The sequence below is a fragment of the Musca autumnalis genome, unplaced genomic scaffold (genome assembly GCF_047663935.1).
Source record: "Musca autumnalis isolate F117 unplaced genomic scaffold, ASM4766393v1 scaffold_1, whole genome shotgun sequence".
NCBI classification, from domain to species: Eukaryota; Metazoa; Arthropoda; class Insecta; order Diptera; family Muscidae; genus Musca; species Musca autumnalis.
The window spans coordinates 24,769,421-24,782,762 of record NW_027411644.1 but is presented as its reverse complement, the minus strand read 5'-3'; the positions used below and the strand labels follow the sequence as shown (position 1 = coordinate 24,782,762).

The window sequence follows — 13,342 nt, the reverse complement described above, 5'->3', positions numbered from 1 at the left end:
CAACATCAGGCCAATAAGCGTGGACTTTTAAACAACCTTTTTTCATCCAACATCAGGCCAATAAGCGTGGACTTTTAAACAATATGTTTTCATCCAACATCAGGCCAATAAGCGTGGACTTTTAAACAACCTTTTTTCATCCAACATCAGGCCAATAAGCGTGGACTTTTAAACAACCTTTTTTCATCCAACATCAGGCCAGTAAGCGTGGACTTTTAAACAACCTTTTTTCATCCAACATCAGGCCAGTAAGCGTGGACTTTTAAACAATATTTTTTATCCAACATCAGGCCAATAAGCGTGGACTTTTAAACAACCTTTTTTCATCCAACATCTGGTCAATAAGCGTGGACTTTTAAACAACCTTTTTTCATCCAACATCAGGCCAATAAGCGTGGACTTTTAAACAATATGTTTTCATCCAACATCAGGCCAATAAGCGTGGACTTTTAAACAACCTTTTTTCATCCAACATCAGGCCAATAAGCGTGGACTTTTAAACAACCTTTTTTCATCCAACATCAGGCCAGTAAGCGTTGACTTTTAAACAATCTTTTTTCATCCAACATCAGGGCAATAAGCGTGGACTTTTAAACAATATTTTTATCCAACATCAGGCCAATAAGCGTGGACTTTTAAGCAACCTTTTTTCATCCAACATCAGGCCAATAAGCGTGGACTTTTAAACAATATGTTTTCATCCAACATCAGGCCAATAAGCGTGGACTTTTAAACAATATTTTTCATCCAACATCAGGCCAATAAGCGTGGACTTTTAAACAATATTTGTTATCCAATATCAGGCCAATAAGCGTGGACTTTTAAACAATATTTTTTATCCAACATCAGGCCAGTAAGCGTGGACTTTTAAACAACCTTTTTTCATCCAACATCAGGCCAATAAGCGTGGACTTTTAAACAATATGTTTTCATCCAACATCAGGCCAATAAGCGTGGACTTTTAAACAATATTTTTTATCCAACATCAGGCCAATAAGCGTGGACTTTTAAACAACCTTTTTTCATCCAACATCAGGCCAATAAGCGTGGACTTTTAAACAATATTTGTTATCCAATATCAGGCCAATAAGCGTGGACTTTTAAACAATATTTTTTATCCAACATCAGGCCAATAAGCGTGGACTTTTAAACAATATTTGTTATCCAATATCAGGCCAATAAGCGTGGACTTTTAAACAATATTTTTTATCCAACATCAGGCCAATAAGCGTGGACTTTTAAACAACCTTTTTTCATCCAACATCAGGCCAATAAGCGTGGACTTTTAAACAATATTTGTTATCCAATATCAGGCCAATAAGCGTGGACTTTTAAACAATATTTTTTATCCAACATCAGGCCAATAAGCGTGGACTTTTAAACAACCTTTTTTCATCCAACATCAGGCCAATAAGCGTGGACTTTTAAACAACCTTTTTTCATCCAACATCAGGCCAATAAGCGTGGACTTTTAAACAATATTTTTTATCCAACATCAGGCCAATAAGCGTGGACTTTTAAACAACCTTTTTTCATCCAATATCAGGCCAATAAGCGTGGACTTTTAAACAATATTTTTTATCCAACATCAGGCCAATAAGCGTGGACGTTTAAACAATATTTTTTATCCAACATCAGGCCAATAAGCGTGGACTTTTAAACAATATTTTTTCATCCAACATCAGGCCAATAAGCGTGGACTTTTAAACAATATTTTTTCATCCAACATCAGGCCAATAAGCGTGGACTTTTAAACAATATTTTTTCATCCAACATCAGGCCAATAAGCGTGGACTTTTAAACAATATTTTTTCATCCAACATCAGGCCAATAAGCGTGGACTTTTAAACAATATTTTTTCATCCAACATCAGGCCAATAAGCGTGGACTTTTAAACAATATTTTTTCATCCAACATCAGGCCAATAAGCGTGGACTTTTAAACAATATTTTTTCATCCAACATCAGGCCAATAAGCGTGGACTTTTAAACAATATTTTTTCATCCAACATCAGGCCAATAAGCGTGGACTTTTAAACAATATTTTTTCATCCAACATCAGGCCAATAAGCGTGGACTTTTAAACAATATTTTTTCATCCAACATCAGGCCAATAAGCGTGGACTTTTAAACAATATTTTTTCATCCAACATCAGGCCAATAAGCGTGGACTTTTAAACAATATTTTTTCATCCAACATCAGGCCAATAAGCGTGGACTTTTAAACAATATTTTTTCATCCAACATCAGGCCAATAAGCGTGGACTTTTAAACAATATTTTTTCATCCAACATCAGGCCAATAAGCGTGGACTTTTAAACAATATTTTTTCATCCAACATCAGGCCAATAAGCGTGGACTTTTAAACAATATTTTTTCATCCAACATCAGGCCAATAAGCGTGGACTTTTAAACAATATTTTTTCATCCAACATCAGGCCAATAAGCGTGGACTTTTAAACAATATTTTTTCATCCAACATCAGGCCAATAAGCGTGGACTTTTAAACAATATTTTTTCATCCAACATCAGGCCAATAAGCGTGGACTTTTAAACAATATTTTTTCATCCAACATCAGGCCAATAAGCGTGGACTTTTAAACAATATTTTTTCATCCAACATCAGGCCAATAAGCGTGGACTTTTAAACAATATTTTTTCATCCAACATCAGGCCAATAAGCGTGGACTTTTAAACAATATTTTTTCATCCAACATCAGGCCAATAAGCGTGGACTTTTAAACAATATTTTTTCATCCAACATCAGGCCAATAAGCGTGGACTTTTAAACAATATTTTTTCATCCAACATCAGGCCAATAAGCGTGGACTTTTAAACAATATTTTTTCATCCAACATCAGGCCAATAAGCGTGGACTTTTAAACAATATTTTTTCATCCAACATCAGGCCAATAAGCGTGGACTTTTAAACAATATTTTTTCATCCAACATCAGGCCAATAAGCGTGGACTTTTAAACAATATTTTTTCATCCAACATCAGGCCAATAAGCGTGGACTTTTAAACAATATTTTTTCATCCAACATCAGGCCAATAAGCGTGGACTTTTAAACAATATTTTTTCATCCAACATCAGGCCAATAAGCGTGGACTTTTAAACAATATTTTTTCATCCAACATCAGGCCAATAAGCGTGGACTTTTAAACAATATTTTTTCATCCAACATCAGGCCAATAAGCGTGGACTTTTAAACAATATTTTTTCATCCAACATCAGGCCAATAAGCGTGGACTTTTAAACAATATTTTTTCATCCAACATCAGGCCAATAAGCGTGGACTTTTAAACAATATTTTTTCATCCAACATCAGGCCAATAAGCGTGGACTTTTAAACAATATTTTTTCATCCAACATCAGGCCAATAAGCGTGGACTTTTAAACAATATTTTTTCATCCAACATCAGGCCAATAAGCGTGGACTTTTAAACAATATTTTTTCATCCAACATCAGGCCAATAAGCGTGGACTTTTAAACAATATTTTTTCATCCAACATCAGGCCAATAAGCGTGGACTTTTAAACAATATTTTTTCATCCAACATCAGGCCAATAAGCGTGGACTTTTAAACAATATTTTTTCATCCAACATCAGGCCAATAAGCGTGGACTTTTAAACAATATTTTTTCATCCAACATCAGGCCAATAAGCGTGGACTTTTAAACAATATTTTTTCATCCAACATCAGGCCAATAAGCGTGGACTTTTAAACAATATTTTTTCATCCAACATCAGGCCAATAAGCGTGGACTTTTAAACAATATTTTTTCATCCAACATCAGGCCAATAAGCGTGGACTTTTAAACAATATTTTTTCATCCAACATCAGGCCAATAAGCGTGGACTTTTAAACAATATTTTTTCATCCAACATCAGGCCAATAAGCGTGGACTTTTAAACAATATTTTTTCATCCAACATCAGGCCAATAAGCGTGGACTTTTAAACAATATTTTTTCATCCAACATCAGGCCAATAAGCGTGGACTTTTAAACAATATTTTTTCATCCAACATCAGGCCAATAAGCGTGGACTTTTAAACAATATTTTTTCATCCAACATCAGGCCAATAAGCGTGGACTTTTAAACAATATTTTTTCATCCAACATCAGGCCAATAAGCGTGGACTTTTAAACAATATTTTTTCATCCAACATCAGGCCAATAAGCGTGGACTTTTAAACAATATTTTTTCATCCAACATCAGGCCAATAAGCGTGGACTTTTAAACAATATTTTTTCATCCAACATCAGGCCAATAAGCGTGGACTTTTAAACAATATTTTTTCATCCAACATCAGGCCAATAAGCGTGGACTTTTAAACAATATTTTTTCATCCAACATCAGGCCAATAAGCGTGGACTTTTAAACAATATTTTTTCATCCAACATCAGGCCAATAAGCGTGGACTTTTAAACAATATTTTTTCATCCAACATCAGGCCAATAAGCGTGGACTTTTAAACAATATTTTTTCATCCAACATCAGGCCAATAAGCGTGGACTTTTAAACAATATTTTTTCATCCAACATCAGGCCAATAAGCGTGGACTTTTAAACAATATTTTTTCATCCAACATCAGGCCAATAAGCGTGGACTTTTAAACAATATTTTTTCATCCAACATCAGGCCAATAAGCGTGGACTTTTAAACAATATTTTTTCATCCAACATCAGGCCAATAAGCGTGGACTTTTAAACAATATTTTTTCATCCAACATCAGGCCAATAAGCGTGGACTTTTAAACAATATTTTTTCATCCAACATCAGGCCAATAAGCGTGGACTTTTAAACAATATTTTTTCATCCAACATCAGGCCAATAAGCGTGGACTTTTAAACAATATTTTTTCATCCAACATCAGGCCAATAAGCGTGGACTTTTAAACAATATTTTTTCATCCAACATCAGGCCAATAAGCGTGGACTTTTAAACAATATTTTTTCATCCAACATCAGGCCAATAAGCGTGGACTTTTAAACAATATTTTTTCATCCAACATCAGGCCAATAAGCGTGGACTTTTAAACAATATTTTTTCATCCAACATCAGGCCAATAAGCGTGGACTTTTAAACAATATTTTTTCATCCAACATCAGGCCAATAAGCGTGGACTTTTAAACAATATTTTTTCATCCAACATCAGGCCAATAAGCGTGGACTTTTAAACAATATTTTTTCATCCAACATCAGGCCAATAAGCGTGGACTTTTAAACAATATTTTTTCATCCAACATCAGGCCAATAAGCGTGGACTTTTAAACAATATTTTTTCATCCAACATCAGGCCAATAAGCGTGGACTTTTAAACAATATTTTTTCATCCAACATCAGGCCAATAAGCGTGGACTTTTAAACAATATTTTTTCATCCAACATCAGGCCAATAAGCGTGGACTTTTAAACAATATTTTTTCATCCAACATCAGGCCAATAAGCGTGGACTTTTAAACAATATTTTTTCATCCAACATCAGGCCAATAAGCGTGGACTTTTAAACAATATTTTTTCATCCAACATCAGGCCAATAAGCGTGGACTTTTAAACAATATTTTTTCATCCAACATCAGGCCAATAAGCGTGGACTTTTAAACAATATTTTTTCATCCAACATCAGGCCAATAAGCGTGGACTTTTAAACAATATTTTTTCATCCAACATCAGGCCAATAAGCGTGGACTTTTAAACAATATTTTTTCATCCAACATCTGGCCAATAAGCGTGGACTTTTAAACAATATTTTTTCATCCAACATCAGGCCAATAAGCGTGGACTTTTAAACAATATTTTTTCATCCAACATCAGGCCAATAAGCGTGGACTTTTAAACAATATTTTTTCATCCAACATCAGGCCAATAAGCGTGGACTTTTAAACAATATTTTTTCATCCAACATCAGGCCAATAAGCGTGGACTTTTAAACAATATTTTTTCATCCAACATCAGGCCAATAAGCGTGGACTTTTAAACAATATTTTTTCATCCAACATGTGTAACATTTCGAACTTAAGTTTGTCCTGTTTAAAAATTACTCTTTTTTATCCTCACTCCTTCTTAAGATGTTCATCTTTTATAAATGTACAATTTCGAAAAGTTTAATTTTCTTCCCAAAAATAGCATCCCCATTTAACAAAATACCCAAGAATAAACACATGTGTCCTGGCAGGAGCAGACAGACATCAAGCTCAACAGCAGTCGTTCCAACCATCCGAAAGATAGACAGACAAACAACAACATCGGGAGCATGAGTAGCATCAGGAAAGGTATTGTAAATATTAAAAGTAATATAATTAAATTGAAATAATAAAATAACGAACCACGAGCATGGAAGCGAAAAAGGACATAACGAAGGTCAGAATAACGTTGTTGAACAGATGCCTTCCTGTCTGTTTGCCTGGCTGACGGAGACTAGAAACCTGCTTGGTGTAAACAAAGAATACCAGCAACGGTCATTTGAAATACCTTGAAATTGTAAGTGTGTTTGTTTGTTTCCTCTTTCATTCGCTTTTTATTCTAAGCTTATTGTTGTTTACATTTGTTGAGTGTTTACATTGCGTGCCTTGTAAATGTTACTTGTAGTCGTTGTAGTTTAAAGACATTTTCTAGGAACAAAGCAAAGGTATTCAAAAAAGTTATCTTATAAGGCTTTTGCTGTTAAGAAGACAAGTCAAGAATCTATTAACAATATCCGTTCTAATATCTGACTCTTGTATAAGGTTGCGAATAAGTAACGACAACACTTATACGCTCTATAGCTATTGGTTGATTTATAGAGCTTACAATGGTTGAAAAACTATTTTTTTAAATCCATGCTTATTGCTCTGAAGATGGTTGAAAAAATATGTTTTAAACTCCACGCATATTGCTTTGAATATTGTTGAAAAAATATTTATTTTTAAATCCACCCTTATTGTTCTGAGGATGGTTGAAAAATATTTTTTTGAAATCGACGCTTATTGTTCTAAGGATGGCTGAAAAAATATTTTTTAATCCACGCTTATTGCTCTGTGGATGGTTGAAAAAATATTTTTATTTAAATCCACGCTTATTGCTCTGTGGATGGTTGAAAAAATATTTTTATTTAAATCCACGCTTATTGCTCTGAAGATGGTTGAAAAAATATTTTTATTTAAATCCACGCTTATTGGTCTGAGGATGGTTAAAAAAATATTTTTATTTAAATCCACGCTTATTGCTCTGAAGATGGTTGAAAAAATATTTTTATTTAAATCCACGCTTATTGGTCTGAGGATGGTTGAAAAAATATATTTTTTTAAATCCACGCTTATTGCTGTGTGATAGTTGAAAAATCCACTCTAACTGCTCTACCTCATATCCCTTCTAAGTTATTTATTTATTTTTTTTTTGTAGTGTTTTTTTTGTCTCTCGGTATATTTGCAAATTAATCATGGAAATGTTCTGCAAATTTTTCCAAATAACTTTAATTAACTTTTTTGATTTGTAATTATCACCAGCCCTCCTCTATTCTCTATTACAGTTTTTTCTGAGATTTTTTCCTCCGTTTCTGAGTAGTTATTGAGTCTTCATGTGGAAATGAATTTCTGTTTGTGTTTGTAATTAGTTTCGTTCTGTCACTTTCTGTGTATGACTAGCTGGTTGGCAGCGTTTTTCAGTCTGTCTGACTGTCTGTTTGTAGGTCTCTGTATTTTTAATTTCCGTTTGCTTGTTATTTTTTCGGAATATAATTTTTAATTAAAAATATAAATAAAACAAACTGTAAAATGAAGAAAATAATACAAAAGTATGGAAAAGGGCTTGAATTGGACAACTATGTACCTGCATAGTAGAAAAAAAACATGAGCATAGCCAAAAATTGAAACAGAACAAAGTTTCTCTAATATAAATATTGGCATAATGTGTACGTCACTATGTCCTGTTGAGGCTACATTATCAAGAAGGCCACAAAACTTGGATTTTTTAAATAAGGACAAGCTGGACCTAAGATATACAATAAATGTGGATTTTTAAAGATTTTAAGCTTTAACTAAGAAGGAAAATAAAAGTAGACTTTTTAAAAATTTTTACCTGCACCTAAAGGGGACAATAAATGCGGATTTTTTAAAGTTTCTGGGCTGGACCTTAAGATGACAATAAACGTAAATTTCTTAAAGATTTTAGTTGTACCTAAAGAGGGCAATTAATGTGAATTTTTAAAGATTTCTAGCTGAACCTAAAGGGGACAATAAATGTGGATTGTTTAAAGATTTTTATCTGGAACTAAAGAATGCAATAAATTTGGATTCTTTAACATTTATAGCTGGACCTAAAAAAGGCAATAAACGTTGATTTTTAAAGACTTTCAGCAGCAACCCAAGAAGTGCAATAAACGTTGATTTTTTTAAAGATTTTTAGCTGCATCAAAAAAGGAAAAAAATGTGGAATTCTTAAAAAAAATTTAGCCGGACCTAAAGAGGACAATAAATGTGAAATTTTTAATGATTTTTAGCTGGACCTAAAGAGAACACTAAACGTGGATTTCTTCAAGATTTTAGCTGTACCTAAAGAGGACATTAAATGTGAATTTTTTAAATAGTTTTAGCTGCTCCTAAAGAGGTCAATAAAAGTGTATTTTTAAAGATTTTAGGACCATTCAAAGAGGAGAATAAGAGTGAAATTTTTAAAGATTTTTAGGACCATTCAAAGTGTACATGGACGTAGATTTTTAGAACCATCCAAAGAGAACAATCAGCGTGGATTTTTTAAATATGTTTTTTTTAGATGTTTAGCAGCAACCAAGAAGGCTGGACCTACGAAAAATGATTTTTTTTAAAGATTTTTAGCTGGACCTAAGGAGGACACGAAACGCACGATTTTTTAAAGATTTTTAGCTGAACCAAAGAAGAACATTAAGCGTGGATTTTTTAAAGATTTTAGCTGTACCAAAGAAGGATTTTTAAAGATTTTTAGCTGGACCTAAAAAGAACAACGAATGTGGATTTTTTGAAGATTTTTTAGCTGCAACAAGAAGGCCATAAAACGTGAATTTTTTTAGAGATTTTTAGCAGCAGCCCAGAAGGCTACGAAAAACTATTTTTTTAAAGATTTTAAGGATTTTTTGATTTTTAGCTAGAACTAAAGAGGCTACGAAACATGATTTTTTTAAAGATTTTTAGCTGGACCTAAAGAGGCTACAAAAATTTTTTTTAAAGATTTTTAGCTGGACCTAAAGAGATTACGAAAAATTTATTTTTTTTAAAGATCTTTAGGTGGACCTAAAGATGCTACGAAACACGAATTTTTTAAAGATTTTTAGCTGGACCTAAAGGGGCTACGAAAAATTATTTTTTTTTTTAAGATTTTTAGCTGGACCTAAAGAGGCTACGAAAAATTATTTTTTTTAAGATTTTTAGCTGGACCTAAAGAGGCTACGAAAAATTATTTTTTTAAAAATTTTTAGGTGGACCTAAAGAGGCTACGAAAAATTATTTTTTAAAGATTTTTAGCTGGACCTAAAGAGGCTACAAAAAATTATTTTCATAAAGATTTTTAGGTGGACCTAAAGAGGCTACGAAAAATTATTTTTTTTAAAGATTTTTAGCTGGACCTAAAGAGGCTACGAAAAATTATTTCTTTTAAAGATTTTTAGCTGGACCTAAAGAGGCTACGAAACATGATTTTTTTTAAAGATTTTTAGCTAAACCAAAGAAGAACACTAAGCGTGGATTTTTTAAAGATTTCTAGCTGGACCAAAGAAGCACACTAAGCGTGGATTTTTTTAAAGATTTCTAGCTAAACCAAAGAAGAACACTAAGCGTGGATTTTTTAAAGATTTCTAGCTGGACCAAAGAAGCACACTAAGCGTGGATTTTTTTAAAGATTTCTAGCTAAACCAAAGAAGAACACTAAGCGTGGATTTTTTAAAGATTTCTAGCTGGACCAAAGAAGCACACTAAGCGTGGATTTTTAAAGATTTCCAGCTGGACCAAAGAAGCACACTAATCGTGGATTTTTTAAAGTTTTTTAGCTGGACCAAAGAAGCACACTAAGCGTGGATTTTTTAAAGATTTTTAGCTGGACCAAAGAAGCACACTAAGCGTGGATTTTTTAAAGATTTTTAGCTGGACCAAAGAAGCACACTAAGCGTGGATTTTTTAAAGATGTTTAGTTGGACCAAAGAAACACACTAAGCGTGGATTTTTTAAACATTTTTAGCTGGACCAAAGAAGCACAGTAAGCGTGATTTTTTAAAGATTTTTAGCTGGACCAAAGAAGCACACTAAGCGTGGATTTTTTTAAAGATTTCTAGCTAAACCAAAGAAGAACACTAAGCGTGGATTTTTTAAAGATTTCTAGCTGGACCAAAGAAGCACACTAATCGCGGATTTTTTAAAGATTTCCAACTGGACCAAAGAAGCACACTAATCGTGGATTTTTTAAAGATGTTTAGCTGGTCCAAAGAAGCACGCTAAGCGTGGATTTTTTAAAGTTTTTTAGCTGGACCAAAGAAGCACACTAAGCGTGGATTTTTTAAAGATTTTTAGCTGGACCAAAGAAGCACACTAAGCGTGGATTTTTTAAAGATTTTTAACTGGACCAAAGAAGCACACTAATCGTGGATTTTTTAAAGATTTCCAACTGGACCAAAGAAGCACACTAATCGTGGATTTTTTAAAGATTTCCAACTGGACCAAAGAAGCACACTAATCGTGGATTTTTTAAAGATTTCCAACTGGACCAAAGAAGCACACTAATCGTGGATTTTTTAAAGATTTCCAACTGGACCAAAGAAGCACACTAATCGTGGATTTTTTAAAGATTTCCAACTGGACCAAAGATTTTTTAAAGATTTTTAGCTGGTCCAAAGAAGCACGCTAAGCGTGGATTTTTTAAAGTTTTTTAGCTGGACCAAAGAAGCACACTAAGCGTGGATTTTTTAAAGATTTTTAGCTAAACCAAAGAAGAACACTAAGCGTGGATTTTTTAAAGATTTCTAGCTGGACCAAAGAAGCACACTAATCGCGGATTTTTTAAAGATTTCCAACTGGACCAAAGAAGCACACTAATCGTGGATTTTTAGCTGGTCCAAAGAAGCACGCTAAGCGTGGATTTTTTAAAGTTTTTTAGCTGGACCAAAGAAGCACACTAAGCGTGGATTTTTTAAAGATTTTTATCTGGACCAAAGAAGCACACTAAGCGTGGATTTTTTAAAGATTTTTAGCTGGACCAAAGAAGCACACTAATCGTGGATTTTTTTAAAGATTTCCAACTGGACCAAAGAAGCACACTAATCGATTTTTAGCTGGACCAAAGAAGCACACTAAGCGTGGATTTTTTAAAGATTTTTAGCTGGACCAAAGAAGCACACTAATCGTGGATTTTTTAAAGATTTCCAACTGAACCAAAGAAGCACACTAATCGTGGATTTTTTAAAGATTTCCAACTGGACCAAAGAAGCACACTAATCGTGGATTTTTTAAAGATTTCCAACTGGACCAAAGAAGCACACTAATCGTGGATTTTTTAAAGATTTCCAACTGAACCAAAGAAGCACACTAATCGTGGATTTTTTAAAGATTTTTAGCTGGTCCAAAGAAGCACGCTAAGCGTGGATTTTTTAAAGTTTTTTAGCTGGACCAAAGAAGCACACTAAGCGTGGATTTTTTAAAGATTTTTAGCTGGACCAAAGAAGCACACTAATCGTGGATTTTTTAAAGATTTCCAACTGGACCAAAGAAGCACACTAATCGTGGATTTTTTAAAGATTTCCAACTGAACCAAAGAAACACACTAATCGTGGATTTTTTAAAGATTTTTAGCTGGTCCAAAGAATCACGCTAAGCGTGGATTTTTTAAAGTTTTTTAGCTGGACCAAAGAAGCACACTAAGCGTGGATTTTTTAAAGATTTTTAGTTGGACCAAAGAAGCACACTAAGCGTGGATTTTTTAAAGATTTTTAGTTGGACCAAAGAAGCACACTAAGCGTGGATTTTTTAAAGATTTTTAGCTGGACCAAAGAAGGATTTTTTAAGATTTTTTCCGGACCTAAAGAGGACAACGAATGTGGATATTTTAAAGATTTTTTTGCTGCAACCAAGAAGGCAACAAAACGTGGATTTTTTAAAGACTTTTAGATGCAACCACAGTTAACGTTTATTTTTTAAGGATTTTCAGCTTCAACTAAGAAGAACAATTAACGTGGATATCACCATAAAATAACCTTCGCCTTAATAAGACAAAACAAAAAATTATTTCAGCATGAGCCAGGCTTGTATTTGAACCTGGGTCTCCGACAACCAAGTGACACGGTTTCCGGCGTCTTAGCGTTCTAAGCCACTATCAACTTGTCAAAGCTTCCAATGACAAATATCGATGATCAAATCTTCTGATACAGGAGGACAAATTCAAATAAAAGTGGAAAAAACTGCCATAGTATTTGTAATAAAGCGTTGAAATCAGTCAAATCAAACTATAGAAAGGTTTGGAATTAAATAATTAACATAAATAAATAACTAATTCGAATATACCATTTTCAAATGATTTGTGCTATAAATGCTAGTTTCCAAGCTTAGCCTTCGTCTACCCACTAAAATAGCATTCTAATATGCCTGATGATCCAGCTTGACCAACCGTGAAACGTAGCGAAATGCTTGAATATGTGGGACTTCGGTGGATTCCTAATTTTTCAATGTACCACTTAGGTCATAACAGCCCAACTCGAATGAGAATTAATAAACGTGGATTTTTTAAAGATTTTTAACTGTAACCAAGAAGGACAATAAACGGGAATATTTTTAATATTTTTAGCTGGAGAGGACAATAAATGTGGATTTTTTAAACATTTTTAACTGAGCATAAAGAGGACAATAAATGTCGACTTTTAAAGATTTTTAGCTGCAACCAAGGAGGACAATAAACGTAGTTTTTTTTAAAGATTTTTAGATGCAACCGTAAAGAACAGAACAGTTAACGTTAATATTTTAAACAAATTTAGCTGGACCAAAACAGGACAACAATTTGGATTTTTTAAGATTTTTATCTGAGCATAAAGAGGAAAATAAATGCCGATTTTTTAAAGATTTTTAGCTGCAACCAAGAAGGACCACAAAAAGTGGATTTTTTTTAAGATTTTTTAGCTGCAACCAAGAAAGGGCAATAATTGTGGATTTTTTTTTAACGATTTTACCTGCAACCAGGTAGGACAATAAACATGGATTTTTAGATTTTTAACTGCAATCAAGAAGAATTTTTTAAATTGGATTTAAAAAAAAATGTTATCTGCCACCCAGAAGGACAATGAACGCTGATATATCAATGCGTTTATGTATCGCTTTTAAGAATTCTATATCATCTACGCCAAGTAGTTCT

At 33.4% G+C, this 13,342-nt stretch overlaps 1 protein-coding gene across 5 annotated transcripts in view; it reads right to left on the bottom strand.

The window, feature by feature from the left end:
- Positions 1-13,342, bottom strand: part of LOC141395016 (hexosaminidase D-like) — a 362,818-nt gene that overhangs the window by 178,593 nt on the left and 170,883 nt on the right. The gene's annotated exons all lie outside the window — the stretch shown is intronic.